Source organism: Ochotona princeps, chromosome 18 (assembly GCF_030435755.1).
Source record: "Ochotona princeps isolate mOchPri1 chromosome 18, mOchPri1.hap1, whole genome shotgun sequence".
Classification (NCBI taxonomy): domain Eukaryota; kingdom Metazoa; phylum Chordata; class Mammalia; order Lagomorpha; family Ochotonidae; genus Ochotona; species Ochotona princeps.
Window position 1 is genome coordinate 31430632 of NC_080849.1, and position 23684 is coordinate 31454315.

At 39.5% G+C, this 23684-nt stretch overlaps 1 protein-coding gene across 1 annotated transcript in view; it reads left to right on the forward strand.

Annotated features, from left to right (window-relative positions):
• Positions 1 to 1250: 1250 nt before the first annotated feature.
• Positions 1251 to 23684, forward strand: part of CCDC178 (coiled-coil domain containing 178) — a 421150-nt gene continuing 398716 nt past the window's right edge. Inside the window, exon 1 of the mRNA XM_058676893.1 lies at positions 1251 to 1345. The gene's annotated coding sequence lies outside the window, so the exon portion shown is untranslated. The remainder of the gene's footprint in view (positions 1346 to 23684) is intronic.

The following is a 23684-nucleotide window of genomic DNA, read 5'->3' on the forward strand; positions in this document are numbered from 1 at the left end:
GCATACCCAATTCTGGGGAATAGTGAGCAATCTGACATTGGAGTTTCTTTCTCTCTTTTTTTGTAATACAATTTTCTTTCTAAATACCTCAGTACTTTAAACTAAGTGACAAGCCATGTCTACCAATGGCTTTGCTGACTCCAATGAATAGAGTGAGGACATTTCTGTAAATCATATTTTAATAACTAATGTGTAATTGGCTACCATTGCAATCTTGCAAAACATTTGCAAATAGGCTAAACATTCCTAGGACTTCACTTGTCAGTTTGAGAAACATATCCCTTCCTCACAGCTAATGTAAATATGAATCTAGTTACTTTAAAAAAAAAACATATTTGAGTTAGTGAGATATTATCAAATGCAGTAAAGCCATAAAAGTCTGGGGAAATCACGGCAGCTGCCAGGCTAGCTGAACCACACAACACACTGCTGTTTTTCAGTGGATTATGTTTCTAAGTCCACGTGAATGTGGCACAACCTAGCTATGAATCATATTGTAATCGACTGGATTATTAAAATGGCCTCAATATGATCAGATCTGGATCTTAGGATTTTTCTCATTGAAATGTCAAAAGCTAGCTCTTTTTTTGGGGGGGAGGTTTAAAACTAGAAAAAAATTTTGGAGCATAATAATTTTGTCAAATACATTTGTAAAATGGGAATTACTCTACAGTTAGCACTTCATCCTCACTGAATAGCATTTTCGTGTGTGTGTAGCTATTGTTGTTCTTTGATTTTGACTAGGTAATCAATTGCTGGCTTCATACACAATAAAACCCAATCTTTTATTATTCTCAGTAGCAACAAAGCTCCTCTTCACAGCATAAACACGTTTAAAAAATTAAGAATTCTGTACCAAAAATAATTGTCTAAATCCTGGAAAGATTTTATAGGGATTTGTTTTGGAGGGGTGGGGCATGAGCGCTCCCATGGGCTGAGCAGGACTGAGGCCGGAGGAGTGGTGGTGTTGGTGGTGAAGAAATCCATGAATGGAAATCACCTGCTTGGCGGCTAGGGTGATCATATCCCTCATGTGAGTCTTCCCCACCTGGGCTGCTCTGTGGGCGGCGCCTCGTGCATGTGCTTTTGCGCAGGCGCGTCAGTGGTCAGGGCTGTGCGCCGCAGTGGTCAGGGCTGAGCGCCGCAGTGGTCAGGGCTGTTCCCCAGCGGCTGCTGCGGCTCCCGGGCACCCCACACCTCCGTGAGCTGCTCCAGGAACATGTCCCCGAGCTGGTCACGGCCCACGCTGCGGCTGGTCGATTTATGTCCGCTGCGCAACACCGCCATCTTACCGTCTGTCCGAAAATGCCAGTTTTGCGACTTGTAATACAGGACTATTTTGAAGGTAAGTATCAATGCGCTTATTTAAGGTAATACGATTTAAATGAGGATTGTCAAGGTGATATAGGGTCGAAAAAGGTTGTTCCGAGGCAAAATGGAGTTTACATATAGAAAATACTTGGAGAGACTCTGAATATTTATCCGGCGTCTTTTACTGCGCTCCAATTCGCACCACGAGTTAACGGCAAACAATACTGTCGTTACTACCTCATAACTGGAATTCATCTTCCTCTTACCTACTCGGTGACGTGGAAAGACAAACCCTGAAAAAACGAAACAAACTAAAAATGCTTGGCTAAGGAAGATTTCTGGAAGCTTCCTCAGCCTGTGGCCCAGCAGAGTGAATGAGGGAAGGGCCCAGAATACCCGCACAGGTGTTTGGGTGGAGAGTTGGCGCTGTAACTTTCCTCTTGAGTGTGTTTTGTGGTTGGCTTAAGAACGAATCAAAGCAGCTGGCCTTCCCAGGGTGCACCGCTTATATGTGTTAAGTGTCACCTCACAAAATATTTGGTCTACTAAGTATTCATAGAATGATTTTTTAAAACATTTTTTTATTTTTATTGGAAAGGCAGATATACAGAGAGAAGGAGAGACAGATAGGAAAATCTTCCATCCCGATGGTTCGCTCCCCAAGTGACCGCAACGGCCGGAGCTGAGCCAATCCGAAGCCAGGAGCTCGGAGCTCTTCTGAGTCTCCCACGCGGGTGCAGAGTCCCAAGGCTTTGGGCTGTCCTCGACTGCTTTCCCAGCCCTCAAGCAGGGAGCTGGATGGGAAGCAGTGCCGCTGGGATTAGAACTGGCGGGCATATGGAATCCCAGCGTGTTCAAGGCGAGAACTTTAACCACTACGCTATAGCGCCGGGCCCTGAATTTTAATATGTTTTATTGAGGAATGAAGAAAGCAAAAATATGTAATCATACACTTTTCGATTTTCAGTAGTAAAATAAATTATAAAATGCTGTTTTGGACTTTCCAAATTTGCACAAATGACATGTTATCTGAGTGAAGTGCTTTAAATTAGAATTGAGGGGTTTAAAATACATTCTAATTCTTCTTTCCTGTCCATTTTCCAAACATGGAAGTACTTAGAAGGATTGGAGTTCTGTTTCAAAGGGAGTTCCTATCTGCCGATTCACTGCCCACATGCCCGCACTGTACCGGGAGGCGGCCCTAGTGAGGGCTGCACAATCCAAACTTCCCATGTAGGTGGCAGGAAGCCTGTTAGTTGATCCATCATCACTGGCTCCCACCTTCTTCATCAGCAGGAAGCTGGAGTCTACAGTAGGAGCTGCAAATTTAACCTGGGTATTTAACCTGCAAAATTAACCTGTCCATTCTACCATGGGGGCAAACACCTGACGTCCTAGATAGTGTGATATTAGTCGTTGAAACTCCTCGCTCTCTGTGTGTGTGTGTGTGTGTGTGTGTGGTGTATGCATTAAGTAGAAATAAATCTCATGCTTAAACTGAGGAGACAAACTTGAAGCCATACTTTTTTTTTTGTCATTTTGGGGGGATTTATCTGTATACAAAAATAGAAGCTGTTTCTGCTTTCTTTGAATAATAAGCTTTTCATTTTGTGCTTCATGAATATTTTTCTCATAATCTTTATTAAACAGATTTGCATGTTAAAATTCATTTTAGTTATTTTGCTTTCATGTCATGATCTTTTAAAGACTTCTTTCTTGAAAATGTATTTAGCTCAGTGGAGTTAATGAAAGGCTGCGTTACCGGCATTTGTGGCAGCATCTGTAAATCATGAGATATGATGAAAATATGTTAAACAGATACATATTCATGATTAATCTAATGACATGACAAGAGAGCTCAAATCAGATACCTATGTATTATGAATAATTAACACCGCTACTCCATTAAAAACATTTAACAAAAATAACTTCTAGCTGATATTTACAGTGGGTAAATTAACATGTTATATCTATTTTCATTGAAGATAGATTTTTTTCCCTGCCAGCTTTTATAGGAAGGAATAAATTTTCTACATGTAAATGATTTCTAAAACGTTAATTTACCCACTGCTTTTATAGTGCTTTATGTGTCTTAAGGCAGGCTATTATCAAACATCTCAGCACTGATGATGGTGTTGGAATACAGTGCTACAGCATCCTTCCCATATCCCATAGGATTTGTCATTGCTGAAGTCAAGCAGATGGTGGCACTCTCATCCAGTAAACTCTCCCATGTCATCCATCATGCTTATGAGAGAGGGGTGGTTGTCATGGGGCTTAAAAAGGAAAAGGATTTTTAAAAAAGAGTTTAATTGGAGTTACGTTGAAACAGCAGCTTGCTTCTGTAACCTTTAGTCTGAACTCTGTAGTAGGGTCTCTTAGAATTCTTCCCCAAATATGTCACCCTGCTCTTGATTGCAGTTCTCAAGCTGGACAGCTTGTGGGTGGGAACACAATCACCTGTTTGCAAGAAGCACAAATCCACTGGGACGTGACGTGGGGCTGCTGCTTTCTGTGCCTTGTCAAAGGAGAGCTGTGTTGTGCTTGTTTTTGTCAATATAGTGCAAACCCCCCTTGATTGTTGCATTCAGTTCTCTTTCCCCTCCCCCCATGCCTTTCTCCTTTCCTTCCTCTCTTCTTTCCCAGCTCCTTAAGCGTAGTGTTTTTGCAGCAGGCTGAATAGTAATAACTTAAGTACTTCTATTTCCTAACCCTCAGAATGGCGAATGTTGCTGTACATGGCAAAAGGGACTGTGCAGATGTGGCTGTAGTAAGAGTCTTGAGCTAGAGAGAGAGAACTGCATTTCTTAGGTGGATCTGTTGTAGTCCAAGAGTGAAGTACGAAGGGGCAAAATCAGAAAAGGTAACATGGTAAAAGCAGAGCTTGGAGCAGTGGACTCTGAGGTTGAGGGAGGGGCTTCCAAGCCAAGGAGTACAAGTAGCTCCTACAAGTCAAAAATGGCAAGGGGATGGACACTCCTTCCGGAGCCCCCCAAAGGAAATATTCCTGCCAGTGCTCTAAGAGGAAAGTTGAATGCAGATTTCTGACCTTCTGAATAGTAAGAAAATAAACTTGTGTTTTGTTGCAAACCACCACTTTCCAAGAAGGTTTTTATATACCAGTGCCAGCCTAATACAATTTTCAAGGGAAAAATAAATCTTAAAAAAATCAAGAATTGTGTGTTATTACACAGCGTTAAAATGATTAAATCCGTTAGATTCTAAACATTGAACGCTGAGTACACAAATCTTTCTATCAAGCAGAGAGTTCAAACCAGTGTAAGTCTTCTGAAGTAGGCCATTAGTAAGAGTCCCACAGGGGAGCATGGAACAGAATTTAAAGGCAAAATACTACAAACTATCTCCGTCCCTTGTTCGGAAAGTGACAACTGTGAGTGCATCAATCGACTACTGTGCAGTGTTGTCAGCTGTGGGGTCACTGGCCTGGCTGACAGCGGTCTGCTGGGAGCCTGGTGACCTGTGTGGGCGTTGCAGTCCGAGCTCCCTCTCTGCAGGTTTGGCTTGTGTCATCCACTCAGGTCTGCACTAGTGTCAGTAATGTAGAAAGGATCAGAGTTGTCTGGAATATTAAGAAACTCTGTCTGAAAGATGAGTTAAAACTTAAAAATCTCAACAAAACAGCTAACACTTAGGAAATACTATCAGGCATTTTCAAGTACTGTAGAGAGAAGTAACGGGGGAATCTAAAAAGATTAATCAAGACAAAACTGAAGTGACTTAGAAGACACAAGCTCAAACATCTTTTAAGAGTCCTGAGAGGTGTTCCAAATTGGCCAAATCCCGATCAAAATTTATTATTGCTAAGTGAGAATACATTGACTTGTCCGAAAAGGTAGGCTTTAGGTCAGCAGAGGAGGGAAGGGAAGTTGTTTATTGGTTGGGGATTAGACTGATGGGCTAAAGACACTTTGAGAGGGAAATTACTGTAGCTGAAAGGAGGCTGTTGCAGACGGTTGCCAAACAAGTGTAAAGGAAAGGTTGAAGACGCTCATGAACCTAGGAAAGAATGTGTAAGTAAGAACAAAGGATTGCCAAAGGTCATTCCATATGACTAATACTGTGTGCACATGACCTGAGGCTAATAACCAATCCTCCAATAAGTGTCAGTATGTGTTTCTCTTTAGTATCTTGTAGGCTTTTTAGAGGCTGTGTGCTCTCAACCGTCTGCACGTGCTTACTGTTTCTACAACATAAGGGATGGGTGAATTCTTAAGTACATGGCTCACACACAAGGACACAGGGGTTCTGAGAGGTTCTGTCACTTACTTGGTCAGGGTCACAGAGCCTGTGACCATGCTAGGGCCAAAGTTGGTCCTAACCCTAAATTTTATCTCTTCCTTTGCTTCCTGTTTAATGTAACTTGCTTTGAAACTGAATATTATCTCAGTTCATTCTATTTTTATACTCCATTTACTATATGGGAGTTACCACTGAGATCAGTGAAAAAATAATGTATTCGTGTACCTGTGGAACTTAAATGGTTGCAAACACTTATATCAGTGCAGTGCTTGGTTCTTTTTTTTTCTGCACCACAAAGTTTCCTTTTTTGTTTGTTTCTATATAAACTGTTATAAGAAAGGAAGATGAATGTACAGTCCAGGTTTTGCTTTCTACTGTATTTCTAACAGGAAATTCAAAAGGTTCTATTTAGTGCTGGTGACAAAACTCAAGTTTAAAAACAGCAGATTACATTCTGGTTTCTTTTTTGTTGCTGTTGTGAAATAGAGTTAATGAACTTTAAATTTCCAATAAGAATGTGAGTTCACTTTTAATCTTATGAAATGTTCTTCCAAGGACTGTAGACTGTATTTGGTAGATAAGCCTATTTACTTACCTTCTTACTTAGGATGTGATACTTTTGTTTTTCTGATTCATTCTCCCTATACATGGAAGTGATGTTTCAGAGAAATGGTAACCTCATGTCATTGTCAAGACAAAGATGGAGATAGAGATGTTACCCGGCAAGATATGAGAAGAGATAGACACAAGGGATCCTCATCTACACAAGATTCAAAGAAGGCTATGTAATAGATGTGCTAAGCATAGAAGCCAATCTCTTTCCCCATTTGGGATGCCCACTGTAAAGGTTGTATTCCCAAAGAGAGAGGGACAGAAGTGGAAAAGAAGACAGAAGTTAGCAGATGAAATGATAAAGGAACTCCAAAAGGGAGCTAAAGTCTAACAATAGCGGTGGCTTCTGAGCCCATATGAAAACCATGAAGTTGAAGAACCTTCGCATGTGAAGAAAGGAGAACAAAGGGAGATTTCAAGACTTAGTAACATAGTGCAGTGGTGTAAGTACTAGCCTTGTGCGCACCAGGATCCCATATAGGTGCCGGTTGTGTTTCAGCTGCTCTGATTACCTTCCAGCTCCCTGCATGTGGCCCGGGAAAGCAGTGGAGGACGGCCCAAAGCCTTGGGACCCTGCAGCCGTGTGGGAGACCCAGAGGAGGCTCCAGGCTCCTGGCTTGGATTGATTCAGTTCTGGCCATTGTGGCCACTTGGGGAGTGAAACAGTGGGTGGAAGAATTTTCTATCTCTCCTCCACTCTGTATATCTGCCTTTGCAATAAAAATAAATAAGCCTTAATAAAAAGACATTTGCTACACACCCGCTCTTTCCATATCCTGTAGATTCTGTTTAGCAACTAAATGCTCTCCTCTACATTGCGGCTTTTTAGAATGTGTCCTGGTCTATCTGTTGACCATTAAGGCTATCTCTGATGATTAAGGTGATCTTCCTACTATATTCTTTGCATTATGAACAGTTTTCCTTGTTATATGGTATGTGTAGAGAGCCAATTGCTTTGTCATGCATGGAGTTTCAAGGAGGTGATACTCTTATCAAGAAAGCCCTCAGGCTAGAGGAGGAATTTGGTTCATAGATTAAGACATCACCTGGCTCAGCCATATCCAGATATTGAAGTACCTTACTGTGAGTCCCATAGCCAATCCTGCCTCCTGCTAGTGCGCACCCCGGGAGGCAGCAGTTCCTTGCTCAAGTGCTTGAGTCCTTGACACCTGTGTAGCAGATCTAACAGGAGTTCCTGGCTCTTGCATTTCATCTGGCTCAGCCTTGTCCTTTGCAGTTGTAGTCATTTGGGAAGTGAGCTAACTGATGGGCTCTTTTTCTCCCTACGCCCCTTCTTTTTCTATCTCTTTGTCTTTCAAATAATAAAGAAAAGCTAAATGTCCTAAGATGAAATTGAGCCAAGGCTCTGGGATGGATATGGCTAAATTATTTCCTAGGAGTATTCAGTTAGGACATGTGAATTATTTTCTTTGGCTGATGATCATTAGTAAATATGACACCGATCCCCTTCTCCCTCCTTTCCTTTCTGAATTAGGTCAAGCAGATTTCATTCACTTTAATACAACAAAGGGAAAAGCTATCTTTTTTTTTTTTTTAAATATTCATTTATTCATTAATTACATTGCATTACATGACACAATTTCATAGGTACTGGGATTCCCCCCCCTTCACCCCAAACCCTTCCCCCATCATGAATTCCTTCACCTTGATGCATAACCACAGCTCAAGTTCCGTTGAGATTCCCTAATTAAAAGTTTACACCATACAGAGTCCAGCATCCCACTTGTCCAGTTCAAGTTCAACCGCCTCTTAGGGAGGCCCTCTCAGGTTTGTAGGCAGAGCCAGCAGAGCGTCACCTCGATCAATTAGAAGCACCAACATATCATCAGCAACAGTCCAGGTATGATGAGGCTGGTGCAGAGTCCACTGATTGACATAGTCCGTCTTAGGGTTTCCCCTTGTCCAGTTTTCCGCTGCAAGCATAAAGCTGAGGTGGTTGATTCATCTACTCCATTTTCCATCTTTTTTTGATTAATGCTTTGATTCCTCCATTTTGTTCAGGGGAATCCCCCTAAAAAAAACTTTGAGGCATTCCCAGTCCAGGCTCCTACATGTACTACTAGTAAGCACAGTGCCCGCCACCGTCCATCACTCCGATCAGCTGATGGTTTTAACCCCTGGGTTGGTTCTCTTCTGAGCCCCGACCTCTATTGGAACCAATGAGTATCGCATCTCTCCCCGGCTCTGCCCATCACACTCTTGTCCCTCACCTAAACCAGTGGGAGGAGTGCTGGTCGGGTGTTGCATTCCCTGCTAGCACAGGCCATTTCACCTTGGCATTTTGTGTTTTGTACTGTTTTTTTTTTTTTTTTTTTTTTTTTCGCAACCAAACACGGCCAGGCCCCCACACAGTTTCAGCACTTGGGCTTGCCAGTGGATGACGTGAACTGACTCAGCCTGGTCTGCCCCAACCCGAGCCAAGTGTATTCCAGTGGGTCACATTCCAAAGCCTCTTCTGGGTTATTTACCTCCATGCTTCTTGCGTTTATTTGTAGAGTCAGTGTCCTGTCAGAGGATCTGTTCAGGTTCCTCCCTCCGACTCCTTCATGGTGTCGGGCTTCACGCATTCCAGCAGGTCCTTCGGCCAGCTCCGCTCTTCAATCCATTCTGGTTCCTGCTGTTGAGAGTTTCAGCCCTGGAAAAGCTATCTTGAAGGTTTCATTTGTATCTGAAAAGGAAGGAATTTGGGGTTGACATTGTGGTGCAGAGGGTTAAGCTACTGGCTCTGACGCTGACACTCTATATAATATCTGCTCAAGTACCAGCTGTTTTACTTCTATAACAGCTCCCTGTTACTGGGCCTGGGAAAGCAGGAGATGACCAAAGTGTTTAGTCCCTATATCCAGGTGAGAGTCCTGGCCGAAACTCCTGGCTTGGCTGCCCCAACCCTCAACTAGTAATTTAGGGGAGTGAATCAGTGAATGACATGCCTATCTGATTCTTTCTCTCTCTCTCTCTCTCTCTGTTTTGAGGTCATTATACATTCACCTCTGATTGTAAAACAGATTATAGACACAGGTTAAACTTAGCCTAGTTTTCCCTAGTGGTACCATCTTGCAAAAGTGTAGTTTCACATCTACAATAGTGACATTGATACTAACCTGAAGTGCTACTTTTTCTTCGTTAGGTGTTTGTGCATTAGTTATAGGCAATTTTGTCACATGTGTAAGTTTGGAGATTTACCACCACAGTCAAAATACAAAACAGTTCCTTTGTTCTGCATTTAGTAGCTGTATCTACTATATTAGTCAGTATTTCATTACTTTAAAACCCTTGAAGAACGCCTCTTGGAAAGGAAGGCTTTTGTTTGTTTTGTAGTTTGAAGGTTTGCAGTCCAACATAGATGGCTCAGTTAGTTCAGGCTTTAGATGCGACAGAAAGATGTGTAGGGATGATCACATGGTCTTGGTGAGCTGGGAGGCAGAGGGACATGCTATTCCTCTTCCCTTGGTGTGATCTATCATTATAAAGCCAGCATTATTGGATCATAGGGTTCCACTCTCCCAGCCTAATCTAATCTAATCATTTCCAAAAGGTTCCACTTTCAGATGCCATAATTAGATCAAATCTCTACTCCAATTCTTCAGCCACTAAGTCATTAACCATTAGCGCGAGAGTTTAAGGTTTAAACACCTGCATGAGATTGTGAAGACAAATCCTACTAAAACTCTAACACCTACCTCCTCCTGGGATTGAAGTATAGAAACCTAACTTTCATTTAGAGCCATTTGCTTTCTACATTTTTAAATATCATTGTTTTGAGTATCAGTCACTATTATAATTTTTGTTTAAATCATTAGATATGATTTATAAAACCCATGTGGGGAAGGGTCATTGATTATATTCATGCCTTTTAAAAAATACTTATTTTTTAATACATTTTTATTTTTAATGATGATTACATGATTGACCAGGATAGGAAAGATTGAGGGTTAGGGAAAAGTGGGTGAAATAATTGTTTCCAAATTTTCCATTTCTTCTTGTCTTTGGGGTTAGGGGAGAGTTAAAAGGGGAAGCCACACCCAACCTCCCAAATGTCCCACCCAATATCAACTCGGGGTGCGAGTGTAGTGCATGTTCTGAGGGTTCTGCCAAAGTGGTTTGGATAGTTCTGAAATGCTATGGACTGCACTGATTTAGGGGTGAGGCAGCCCTACCAATGTCCATTGACTGATGTAGTCAACCTCAAGTCTCCATTCACTCACATTTTTGCTATCCTTGTTTAATGGGGTAGTTGTCTAGTTTGCTCTGTTCTCCTTCCTCTGTTGAGGTACCAGATGAGCTGCCATATTCTCCATGTACGTCACGGTCTGTGTCCACTGCTCCAACTTTTTCGCTCATAGGCAGGTCCTAGGACTAGGACTAGGCAAGCCCTGCCAGATTAGATTTATTTTATTATTTTTTTTAAAGATTTATTCATTTTATTACAGCCAGATATACACAGAGGAGGAGAGACAGAGAGGAAGATCTTCCGTCCGATGATTCACTCCCCAAGTGAGCCGCAACGGGCCGGTGCGCGCCGATCCGATGCCGGGAACCAGGAACCTCTTCTGGGTCTCCCACGCGGGTGCAGGGTCCCAAGACTTTGGGCCGTCCTCAACTGCTTTCCCAGGCCACAAGCAGGGAGCTGGATGGGAAGTGGAGCTGCTGGGACCAGAACCGGCGCCCATATGGGATCCCGGGTCTTTCAAGGCGAGGACTTTAGCCGCTAGGCGACGCTGCCGGACCCAATATTATTTGTTTTTTTAAGATTCATTTTTTTTATTGTAAAATCATATGTACAGAGAGGAACAGAGATACAGAGAAAGATCTTCCATCCACTGGTTCATTCCCCAAGTGGTTTAAATGACCAGAGTTGAGCTGGTCTGAAGCCGGGAGCTTTTTTCAGATCTCCCACATTGGTGCTGGGTCTCAAGGCTTTGGGCATCCTCCACTGCTTTCCCAGGCAACAAGCAGGGCACTGGAAGGGAAATAGAGTAGTTAAGATATGAACCAGCACCCATATGGGATCTCAGCACATGCATGGCGAAGACTTTAGCCACTAGGCTGCTATGCCAGGCCCATTCTTTTGTTTTCATTTGAAAAGCAGAGTTACAGAGAGAAGGAGAGACACAAATACAAAGATCTAGTTCACTCCCCAATGGACCCAATGCGCAGAGCTGAGCCAAACTGAAGCCAAGAGCTAGGAGCTTCTTTCAAGTCTCCCATGTGGGTGTAGGGACCCAAGAATTTGAACTATCCTCTGCTTTCTTCCCAGGCCAGAGGCAGGGAGCTGGATTGGAAGTGAAGGGGAGCCAATGGGACTCACACTGGTAGCTATATGGGATGTCAGTAGCCAGGCAGAGGCTTAGCCTGATATGCCGCGATACTGACCATTCTGTATTTACTTTAATTCCTTCTAACTTCTGTTGCTCCAAGCTTCTCTCTTTTTAAAAATCTTTCTTTTTCTATTCTTTAAAAATAAAATTTTCCGGTGGCAAATTCTTCGCCTTTCTTTGAGAAAGCTTTATTTCCCTTCATTCTTGGAAAGCAGCTTTGCCACACATGGGATTTTCAGTTAGCAGTTCTGTTCTTTCTGCACTCAAAAAATATAGCACTTCCTTATAGTGTTTCTAATTTTTACAACTTAAAACTGGCTGTATTTCTGGAACACATGTTCAGTACTCCATAACAGCTCATACTATCCCTCCCCCCTTCCTTCCTTTCCTTCCTTCCTTCCTTCCAAGGATATGGTTCCACAGGCACACAAATTTCCCCTACCACAACCCATCTCCCTTGCCACTCTTCCCCCCATATCTGTACTGTAGTTCTTCACCAACAGTCAGAAGTCCATCATTCTGTTATTGAAATGTATCGTGACATTGCAGGTGTAGACAGTGGTAGAGTCTAGCATCCTATTGTCAAGAGGTTTAATAGTTTCATTGGGACTCTATCATTGATTTGGGAGTAAAGATACATATTAGTCATCTTTTGTATCTTCACTTTCTGATCTAATCTCCATTACTAATCATTACTAATCTTTACTAATCTCCATTATACAGTTCCACTAAGTGAATGTATGTATATACATGTTTACCTATATAAATATTGATCTTGCAGTTTGCATGAAAGTTGATTTATATCAGATAGAACATATCCTATTTGTCCTTTTTATTTCAATCAGCATGATGTTTCTAGTCGGAACCATTTTGTTGCAAATGCTAGAAGGTAATTCTTTTCAATGGCTGAGTAACATTCCACAGAGTAAATGTACTATAGTTTCTTTATCCATTCCTCTTTTGACAGGCACCTGTGTTGTTTATATGTCTTTGCTATTTAGATTGTGCTGCAGTAAATGTGGGATTTCATGATATTTTCTCATGTTCAGATTTCACTTCATTTGAATATATTCCCAGATGTGCGATACCTACGTGGGTAAAAGACAAATCAGATTTCAGTTCTTAGCACCCTCCATACCGACTTCCATAATGGTTATACTAGCCCACACTCCCACCAGCAGTGAAGGAGGATACCTTTCTCTCCACACCTACACCAGCTGCTGTTGTGTGTAGAGGTTTGAATGTAAGCCAATCTCATGGGAATTAGGTGGAACCTCAATGTGGCTTTCATTTGTATTTCCTTGACAGCTAGGGAGCCTGAGCATTTTTCCACATGTCTATTAGCCAGTAGAATTTGTTCTTTTGAAAAATAACTGTTCATTTCCTTTGCCCATTGTTTCACAGGGTTGTTTTGCTGTCATTGAGTTTCTGAAGTTCTTTGTAAGTCCTGGATATTAGTTCCCTCTTGTTTGTGTAGTATGCAAAGATTTTCTCCCATTGAGTTGATTGCTTTTTCACTTTGTTGATCATCTCATTTACTGTACAGAAGCTTTTTAGTTTTATGTAGTATCATTTGTTTATTTTGGCTTTGACTGCCTGTGCTTTTGGTGACTTTCCAAATTCCTGTAGCTTGTAGAGTGCTTTGTATGTTTTCCTCTAATAGTCTGATAGTTTCTGGGTGCAGATTTAGGCCCATTTAGAGCTGATTTTTGTATAAAGTGAGAGGTGAGGGTCTTGCTGTTCTGTTCCACTGATCTTCTATGTTTCTGTAGCAGTACTAGACTTTTGATGAGTGTATCTTGAGATCTGGAATTGTGATTCCAGCTTCATTTCTATTTTTCAGGATAGCTATGGCTATTCATGGTCTCTTGTGTTTCCAGATGAACTTTTTTGTGTCTTCATTTCTGTTGTGGGGATTTTGATTGGGATCACATTGAATCTGTATATTACTTTTGGTAATACAGACATTTTGATGATGTTGATCCTGCTGATCCAAGAACACAGTAAGTTTCTCCATCTTTAATGTCTTCTATTTCTTTTTCTTTAAATGTTTTGTAATTTTCATTGTAGAGGTCTTCCACGTCTTTGGTTAGGTTACTTCCAAGATATTTGAGATTCCTCTCTGCTATTTTAAAGGGGATTGTACTTACAATTTCTTTCTCAGTCATGAAGTTATTTGTGTATATCAGTGCCATTGATTTATGCTCATTCATTTTGTGTCCTGCTACACTGTTAAACTGTCTTATGAGTTCCATAGTATTGATTGAATCTTTTGGTTCTCCTATGTATAGACTCCTGTCATCTGCAAACAGGAATAACTTTAATTCCTCTGTTCCCATATAAATTCCTTGAATTTGTTTTTCTTGCCTAAAAGCTCTGAAAAGGACTTTCAGTACTATAGTGAAAAACAGTGGTACTTCTAGACCTTAGTGGAAAAGCGTCCTTTCTTTCCCCATTTACTATGACACTGGCATTGGGTTTTGCATATATTGCTTTGATTGTGTTATAGAATGTTCCTTCTATTCCTATCTTGCTTTCAAGGTTTTTAGCATGAAGTGGTGTTGCATTTTATCAAATGCTTTCTCCGCATCTATTGAAATCATATGGTTTTAAATTTTCAGTTTGTTGGTGTGGTGATTCACATTTATGGATTTGCGAATGTTAAACCGTCCCTGCATGCTGGGGATAGATCCCACCTGAGTGAATGATCTGCCTGATGTATTGCTGAATCCCGTTGGCTAGTGTTTTGTTGAGGATCTTTGCATCTGTGCTCATTAGGCATGTTGACCTATAGTTTTCTTTTTCTGTTGTATTTGTATCTGACTTTGTTATGAAGGTGATACTGACTTCATAGAATTTGGAAGGATTGCCTCCCTTTGTACTGTTTAGAAAAGGTTGTGGAGGATTGGGGTAAGTTCTTGAAACATTTGGTAGAATGTTGCAGTGAAGCCATCTGGTCCAGGGCTTTTCTTGGTTGGGAGCCATTTAATCACTGATTCAATCTCAGTCCTTGTGGCACATTTATTTAGATTATTAATTGCCTTATGATTCCATTTTGGTGAATTGTATGTGTTCAAAAATTAATATATTTCTTCTAGGTCTTCTGGTTTGTTGGCATATAGTTGCTTGTAATAGTTCCTAATGTTAACGACTTATGTTTGCCCAAAGTTTCTGTTGCTGTCATTCCCTTTTTGACTGTGATCATGTTGATTCATATCTTCTCCATGCTTTGTTTTGATTAGTTTAACCAGTGGGGGATTTGTTAGTGGGGAATCTGTTTTGCTTTTTATTCAAGAACCAGTTCTTTGATTCATTAATCTTATGTATTGTTCTTTGGTCTCTATTTGGTTTGTTTCATCCTCATTTTATTTCCCTTTGCCTGCTAATGTTGGGATTGTTTTGCTGTTTTTTTTTTCCTAGCTCCTTAAAATGTATGATTAGCTCATTTACTTGGCGATTTACTAATTTCTTAACATAAGCATTGAGATGAACTTTCTCAACACTGCCTTGATCATGCCCCATAGGTTTTGATATGTTGTGTTGATGCCTTTGTTTCCTTTTTCCCTTGGACTTCCTCTTTAACCCATTGTTCATTTAGTAGCATATTATTCCATCTCCAGGTCTTTGCATGTCTTCTGGGATTTTTTGACAGCTTTGTCTTCAGTTTTACTCCAAGATGATCTGAGAAGATGTATGGTATTCTAATTTTTAAAATTCGCTGAGGCTTGTCTTGTGGTCTATTATAACGGTCAATCCTGGAGAAAGTTCCCAGGTACTGATGGAAAAAAAGTGTATCCTCTGTCTGTAGGGTGATAGGTTCTGTAGATATTGATAAACTCCATTTTATCTAGTGTCTGGGTGAGCTGTATTGTTTCTTTGAGTTTCTGTTTCGTTGGTCTGTCCATTGATGTTAATGGTCTATTAAGGTCCCTCACTATTATGTTATTGGTATCTATTTCTCCCCTTAAATCCATATATATATATATATATATATATAATTTTTTTTTTACCTTGCTAGGTGCCCTGGTATTGGTGAGTATACATTTATTTTGGTGTTCATTTCTTGCTGAATGGATACTTAGATCATTATGTGGTGTCTTTCTTCATTTCTTTTAATGGTTTACACATGAAAGTTTATATTATCTGATATAAGAATGGCTCTGCCAGCTCATTTTTCTTTTCCATTTTCCTGGAATATCTTTTTCCATTCTTTCAGTTTTAGTTTCTACCTGTCTGTTGGTGAGATGTGTTTCCTGTAGGCTACAGATGGGTATTGTTTTTTAATCCAGTCCATTAATCTAAGCCACTTGATTGAGTGTAAGCCATTTATATTGAGGATTAATATGGATAGCTAGTAATTTGGTCCTGTCAAGTTAGCAATGGGTTTTTCATTGTTTAGTCTTCTGTTGTCATTTTGCCGGGATATTCTCCAGCTTTGCCTTTGGTTTTGGTAGGTGCTAGTCCTTTTTTTCTCTCGAGAACATCTTTAAGCATGATTTGTAGGGCAGGTCAGGAAGAGGCAAATTCTTTGAGCTTTTACTGTGGAAAAATTATATTTCATTTTCAAACACAAAGGAAAACTTTTCTGGATAAGTTATTCTGAGATAACATTTTTCCCCTTTTAGAATCTGGAATATGTTACTCCATTCTCTTTTGGCCTGTAGCTTTTCCTGTGAGAAATAAGCTGTGAGTCTTATTGGGCTCCTCTAAATGTTAATTGATTTTTTTTTTCAAGTGCACATTTAAGGATCTTTTCCTTATGTTTGACTGAAGAGAGCTTGATGATCATGTGTCATGATGCAGATCACTTTTGGTCAATCCTATTGGGAATCCTGTGCCTGTCTTGTATGTTGCTTCCCAATTCTTTCTTCATATTTGAGAACTTTTCATTCAATATTTCATTGAATGCATCTTCAAACCCAAATTCTTTCTCTGTACCTTCTGGAATTCCTATAACTTATATCTGGCCTTTTAATAGTGTCTCTTAATTCTTGAATATTTTTTTGACTCAGTTCCTCTTCCTGTATTTTGTTTCCCCACCTTGACAAGAAATATCTTCCAATTCTGAGATTCTTTCTTCTGCCTCACTTATCCTTATTAATAGGCTTTCCACTGTAGTTTTAATTTGCTCCATTGTGTTCTTAATTTCTAATATAGGAGCTTTCATTTCTTTCATTGTTTGTATTTCCTGTTTTGCGTATTCCTTAAACTCCTTGAACTCTTGCATGTGCTTCTTTCTGTTGACAAGGATTTTACAACAACTGTTCTAAAATTTTTAACCCCTATTTGCTTGATACATTCTTTAGTTAATGCTAAGGTTGGCAAAGGCTTTTGCTCCTTTGCAGGGGAGTCTTCAATGGTACTCATTGTGACTCTGTCTCTTCTTTTGCTTTTGCTTCTTTGTACTTCTGGTTAGCAAAGCTGTGTCACTCACAGGTCTACAGTTAGATTTTACTTATTCCATTTGGTACCTGGTTCTTTGTTTGCAGTCACTTACGGCACTCCCTCCAGCAAGTTTCAGGTCTGGGTTCTTGTGCAAGGGTTCTACCACAGTCCCAGTGGCCCCAGCTCTTGGCTTACAACTCTTACAACACTGTGATACCCACACAGTTTTTCTCAAGCAAACTCCAGGATTAAAGAGATGCCAACTGTCATAAACCACTGGCCATTAGGTTTGGGGGACACCCAGACCTATTTTTTTTAAAGATTTATTTATTTTTATTGCAAACTCAGATATACAGAGAGGAGGAGAAACAGAGAGGAAGATCTTCATCTGCTGATTCATACCCCAAGTGGCTGCAATGGCCAGAGCTGAACAGAGCCGATCTGATGCCAGGAGCCTGGAACTTCTTCCAAGTCTCCTACAGGGGTGCAGGGTCCCAAGTCTTTGGTCCATCCTCGACTGCTTTCCCAGACCACAAGCAGGGAGCTGGATGGGAAGCTGCGTCACCGGGATTAGAACTGGCTCCCATATGGGATCTCAGCACGTGCAAGCTGAGGACTTCAGCTGCGAGGCTACTGTGCCAGGCCCACCTGGACCTATTTTGAGTGGAACCGGTAGGATTCCAATTCAGTACTGTTTTCCCTGTAAATAGTACAATGAGCTGAGGCAGAATTTAGTTCACTCCTGGCTTAGCTCATGTGCAGCTTGCTGTTGTCCCTCTGGTCCTACAACCTTTGCCAAAGTACCCAAAATGTTGCCTGATGTGGCATTGGGTGGGGTCTGGGTTGTGAAATCCTTCAAGTTCCTGCACCCCTCCTTGGGATCTGCTGCTCTGCCTCTGCTTGTGCTCAGATCAAATAAGTCAGAAGGCTGGACAGTTCTTTGTCTGGGTTCACCTCCTGATTTCCTGATGAGCTCACTTTTCCAGTGGTTCCTGGTGGAGCTGAGATCATCGGTCACTGACAGCTGACTGCTTCCAGGGTATCTGGTCACTGCAGTTCTTGTCCATTGTCCCTGCTGCTCCCCCAGGTCTATGGGGCTCCAGGTGTCCCTCTGCTGTCAGCCTGTTCTTTATCCTGGATTCTGTCCTGTCTGCTTCAGCCTGGTTAATTATTCTCCATTAGTTTAAACCTGTCCTCACCCTATACTGCCATCTTATCCTCTCAACAATATTGAGTCTTATAATAAAATGCTTTTCAACATCTAGTAAGATGGAATTTCTGTTGAATTGATGATTGGTACTCTATACTATGCTTGCTAATATTATACTGAGGCTGTATTCCTGAGATGAATCCTACACAACTGTGTTACTTATTTAATCTTTTTGGTTGTGGGATTAAAATTGTGATACTTGTTAAACGTATCATATCTGTTTATAGTATTTATTGGCATGTCATTTTTGTTTTTTTATTGTCTGCACTATAACAAAATGAGTGGATAATTGATCCTGCTTTCTTCTATTTACTGAAAGTGTTTATGTAAAATTAGTATTGTCTTTTAAAAAGTTATATATAGGTTTACAGTGAAATAATACAGGTCTGAATTTTGTGAGGCTATTTATAAAATTATTACTATGAAGTGTGTTTTCTTTTATTTAAAAAACTTTTAAAAGATTTATTTGTTTTTATTGGAAAGGCATTTCAGATTTACAGAGAAGATGAATCAGAGAGGAAGGTTTTCTATTCACTGGTTCATTCCCCAAATGGGTACAATGACCGACCAATCCAAAGCGAGGAGCCAGGAGCTTCTTCCAGTTCCTCCTTGCAGGTGAAGAGTTCCAAGCCATTGGGCCATCCTCTGCTGCTTTCCCAGGTCATAATTAGGGAGTTGGATGAGAAATGGTGCCCTTATGGGATGTTGGTCCTTGGAGGTAGAGGATAAACCAGTTGAGTCAACACGCTGGGCCCACAAAATATTTTTTTTTATATACATAAAAATTTTCAAAGTTTTGGGGAGTTTTGCTAGGTGTCTCTCTCCTCACAGATTTGCCCATTACCTCCATAATTCAAGTTTACTAGCATAAGTTATTAATAGTTTTCATTATTATCCTGTTAATATCCATAGGATATCAAGTGATAGAACCTTCTGAATTCTGACATTATCATGCTGAGTTTTATCTTTTTTAACTGATTAATGAAATTTGTGAATGCCCAGAAATTTTAAGCTTTAACAAAATCCAAACTTTGGTTTTATGAAATATTTAATTTTGTATTAACTTACCCTTCTCTATAGATAAAGAAATTGAGGGCTTTTCTAAAGTCATGTTTAATGTGAGCTGGTAAACTGGAAGTATAAGGATTCTTTTTAACTCTAAAATTGTATCTATTTCCTTTCATCTATAAAATCTCTTGCTTCTCAAAGGGATTTAGGTCATAAAAACTGAAGCCTTCAACTTTCTTTTTATAGCATCAAAATTGCCAGCTACTGTTTTTGCAATAGGTCTAGGAATTTTAGTCTTCAGTATTCACATCTTCAACAATTCTTAGGGTAGCACCTCATTCAACACAAAAACAAAGAAAAAAAACCTATACTGTAATAGTACCTGCTATGGATTTTGTTAGAACTGCAAAATTAGTAAATCAATAATGATTTATTGTTTGCTTACACGAGATAGTTTAGAATTTCTAAAATGGCATGGACACAGGAGGAGAAAATAGCTTTCAATCAAATAAGGACATCAATCTCACTTCTAGCATCTCTAACCTTGTGCTATGTGTTCTCTTTGTATCTGCTAAATTAAGAGACAGACCCTGGGCAGGTATTCTAAAGTGACCAGGATATTGGAAGGTGGACTTCTGGTTTCAAAAAAATGTGCATACTTATTTAAAATGTTAAGCTTTGTATCAGGGAAGTTAGATGGGTGACCGCTTGTTGTAATTCATTAGTAGTAGTTAATTCTTTTGAGGATCTATAAATACGTATTAGATGAGCTAAGCAATCTGGGTTGTCTGTATATGTATAAAATAATGAAGGACTAATTAGGTAAATTCTTTGACAAATCTATTATTCTGTAAAACCATAAGAACTGAGGCTTTACTACATGAGCATCGTATTTGCTATTGGTAAAGAAAAGGATATCTTCAGGAGCAATGGAAGTGCTTTGGATGGTCTTGGCTATTGATTCCACCCCAGAGAATATTTTCCAAAACAGAAAACCCACACAACCTTAGAGTGTCCACAGACTAACGTACTCTTTAATCTCTCCAAATAGTGGACATCATGGATTGTCACGCTTAATCCGATTTTATGACTTCCTGTTACAATTTGTCCTGAAAATCTGTTTTGTTATTCCCCAAAAGCTTGCCTTTGAAACACTTACAATGTAGAAAGCAAATGCAGTATTTTAATGAGTGTACAAGTTTGCATTAGTGAGTGATAACCTCCGTTGACTGCATCAAAATTATTAATATAAATGATACTTTTAAATATCTGAAGAGTTGCAGAGGCAAACATTTAATTTATCATTTTCTGTAGGCATGTAAATGTCAGTTTTTCTTGATGACAAGGACAAATGAAATTGAAGATTAAGTATATAAATATGGGTTGGGCATTTAAGCAAGCTCTAAAATGCTAATTAGGATTCCTTCATCCCCTATTGGAGTACTTGGGTGTGAGTTCTGGCTCTGTTTCTGATTCCAGCTTCCTGCAAATGCACCCTGTGAGGCAGTTGGTTACAGTTGAAGTAGGTAGGCTCTTCAGAGACCTGAGCTGGGGGACTGGGTTCCAGTCTGCTGCTCTCACCTGGTTACCTTGGGCATGTATGTAGTAAATCAACAGCAAGATCTCTGTGTCTCCCTTCTGTGTCTTTGCATTTCAAATAAATGAAAATATGATGAACATATAAGGCTATAACCTTCATAATTCCAAGTAGATATATCACTAAAAGTAAACAGGCCTCAAAGTGTTTACTTCCTAAAAATAGGCTACCAGATATTCAAGTATTAAAGGCACCCAGTTAAATTTTTATTTCAGATAAATGAGTAATGTTTCTTGGGTTTTATTTGTATTAAGGTTTCATTGTTTGGTGTGGTGGTGTGGCATAGTGAGCATAGCTGCCTTCCTTAGAGCCAACACACATGGACTCCTGTTCAAGTTTCGGCTGCTCTGCTTCTGATCTAGCTCCCTGCTGATGTGCCTGGGAAGGCAGTGGAGGATGGTCTCCCAGCCACATAGGCGACCTGGATGAAGCTCCTTACTCCTAGCTTTTCTCTGGCCTACTCCAGGCCATTTTGCCAATTTGGAGAGGACTAGCCGGTGGAAGATGTCGCTCTGTGACATTCCTTCTCTTTCTCTGTAGCTCTGATTTTCCAGTCAACCAATCAGTCAATGGTTTTTAAAAAGGAAAAATGATAAAAACAGATTTTGCTTATCATAACTTAATTTTTTCTAGCATTCTTATTTCTTTTCTCCCTGTCCCTGAATCTGGCAACTCTATTTGAAAAAGGTAATGAAAATCTATAAATGTTCATAAGGTCATTTCACAAAGCTTGTTTTTAACTAAACATAGGTTAAACTTGCCTTTCTTAGTGGTATAATCCTCTTTAAATAAGTCATGCCTCTGTTAATATGAAAAAATGCTATCTAATAGAAAACCCAACGCTGCCTGTTTTTCCTGCAAAATTTGATTCATGTGGCTTACTCTTACTTACAAACGCATTTTCAAGTAATTTAAACAGATGGGAAAAGTGCCAACCACATTCATAGATTTGTTTTGACACAATTTATAGTTTCTGATAAGTTTTCCCTATGGTTTTTACTCCATGTGACTTAGTTAAGCCATCATTCAAAGGCTAAATGCCAGAGTTCTCTGGCATTTTTTGAGGCAGTGAAGTATTTTTTTCCCCCCTTTGACTCATAAAAAGGTTCTGTTGGTGCAAATGTAAGCCATTTTGCAGTCATCTGTAGAATTCAGGCAAAGGGGCAAAGATCTAAAATAAAAATGCCTTCCTGTATCCCAACCTTTATTCTTTTCAGGGAAATCTTGCAGACATCTCAAAACACATTTTTGAGCCTATACTAACTCAAGGTATGGATAGGAAGGTAAGAGACAGTTAAAAACTATAAAATAATGTTTTTTTTTTGTTTTTTTTTTTTTTTTTGCTAAACTTAGGGGCTGTGTGTGTGTGTGCGCGCGCTTGTGTGTGTGTGATTGACGCTGTTTCTTTGTGATTTGGCTTAAAAACAATCCACTTATCTTTTGATCCAAAGAAGATAGCCTCCAGTTCTTTTTCATTCTCCTAATTCTTTTCTGAAGAAATGGAACTTAACAGAATCCAAATTATAACATCAGCTATCAGAGTGAAATTATAGAGCATAGTTTAATCTCCCCCTTTTCGCAAACTTGTAATAATTCTTAAAAATTAGGAATCTAAGATTAAAATAGCTTTGCTTGGACATAGTCAAATTTAAAAATGCACAAGTTTCAAAACGTAGCTTCTCTATACTGATGAAAGACTTGGGCTGCAGTATCTGGTGATACAAGCTACAGGTGTTACACAAGCGGCACCACAATACGTAAGATGAAATTTTAGAATATTAAACATTGCAGGTTGTTAGCGTATAGCATTATTAAGTTAGAGATTTTAATATAAAGCAATATTAAACTTATAATGTATACAACTTGAATTTTGCTTGATAAAATTCAGAATTCATCATTATGGGAAACATCTCTTATTCTATCCTATTGCTATTCTATAGATGCATGCACATCTCTATCATATACTCATATTCATTCCTCTGTATTCTAATTTCTGGTATATTTGCTGAGTTACTGTATCAAATTTTGGCTCACAAAAGGAAATCTGAAAGAGTGAAAGAAAAACACATGTTCCTGAAAGTAATTACAATAATCAACTGATTAGTAAGAGAAATTCCAGTATAAACTTAATGGATTAGACAAAACAAAACAAAACAATAAGTGACTGGTAAAGCCGAATTCTAAAGACAATAGACACATCATCTAGGCATAAAAATAAATTCGAGATTATTTTTCTATCATTATAAAAGTTCGTAGGTTAAGCCTCTACTTGTAGTGCTGGCATCCCGTAGGGGTACTGGTTCAGAGCCTGGCTGCTCCACTTCTGGATCAGGCCCCTGCTGATAGACCATCTTTTGTTGTTTTCCAAGGCTTAGTGTTTGGGCTGTTGCACCCAATGTGGGAGATCTGGAAGAAGCTCCTGTCTCTGAACTAGCCCAAATTTTGTCTATTGTGACCATTTAGGGAATAATCCAGCAGATGGAAGATCTGTTTGTCCTCGTTTTTCTCACTCTTCCTAATAAAAATAAATCATTTCAAAATGATTTTCATTTTAATTAATTAGAATAGAGAAATTAGTATGTCAAGTTTTAATTATACTTAAAATTAGTATTTCAGTATGTTGACATATATTTTTAATATTAAATATATACTTAATAAGTTACTTTCCTTTATGTACACTCAGTATACACATTTTCAGAAAACAGTTTTTCTGAAAGTGTGCTTGTCTGTCTAAAAATCTGTCACTATATATCTAATGAATTCTTAGCATTTCCATACATTTATAATATTTTATGTAATTCTACTAAAATGTACACTTTGAGATTATTGCTGTTTCATCACAGGAAAAAGGCAAAGTGTTGAAAAAGCACACAGAGAAAAGCATTGCTAACACCACTGATGAAGTCCCGTCAACATTTCTGCTTCTATGATTTTGACATTATTTCATACACTTATTTTTGAA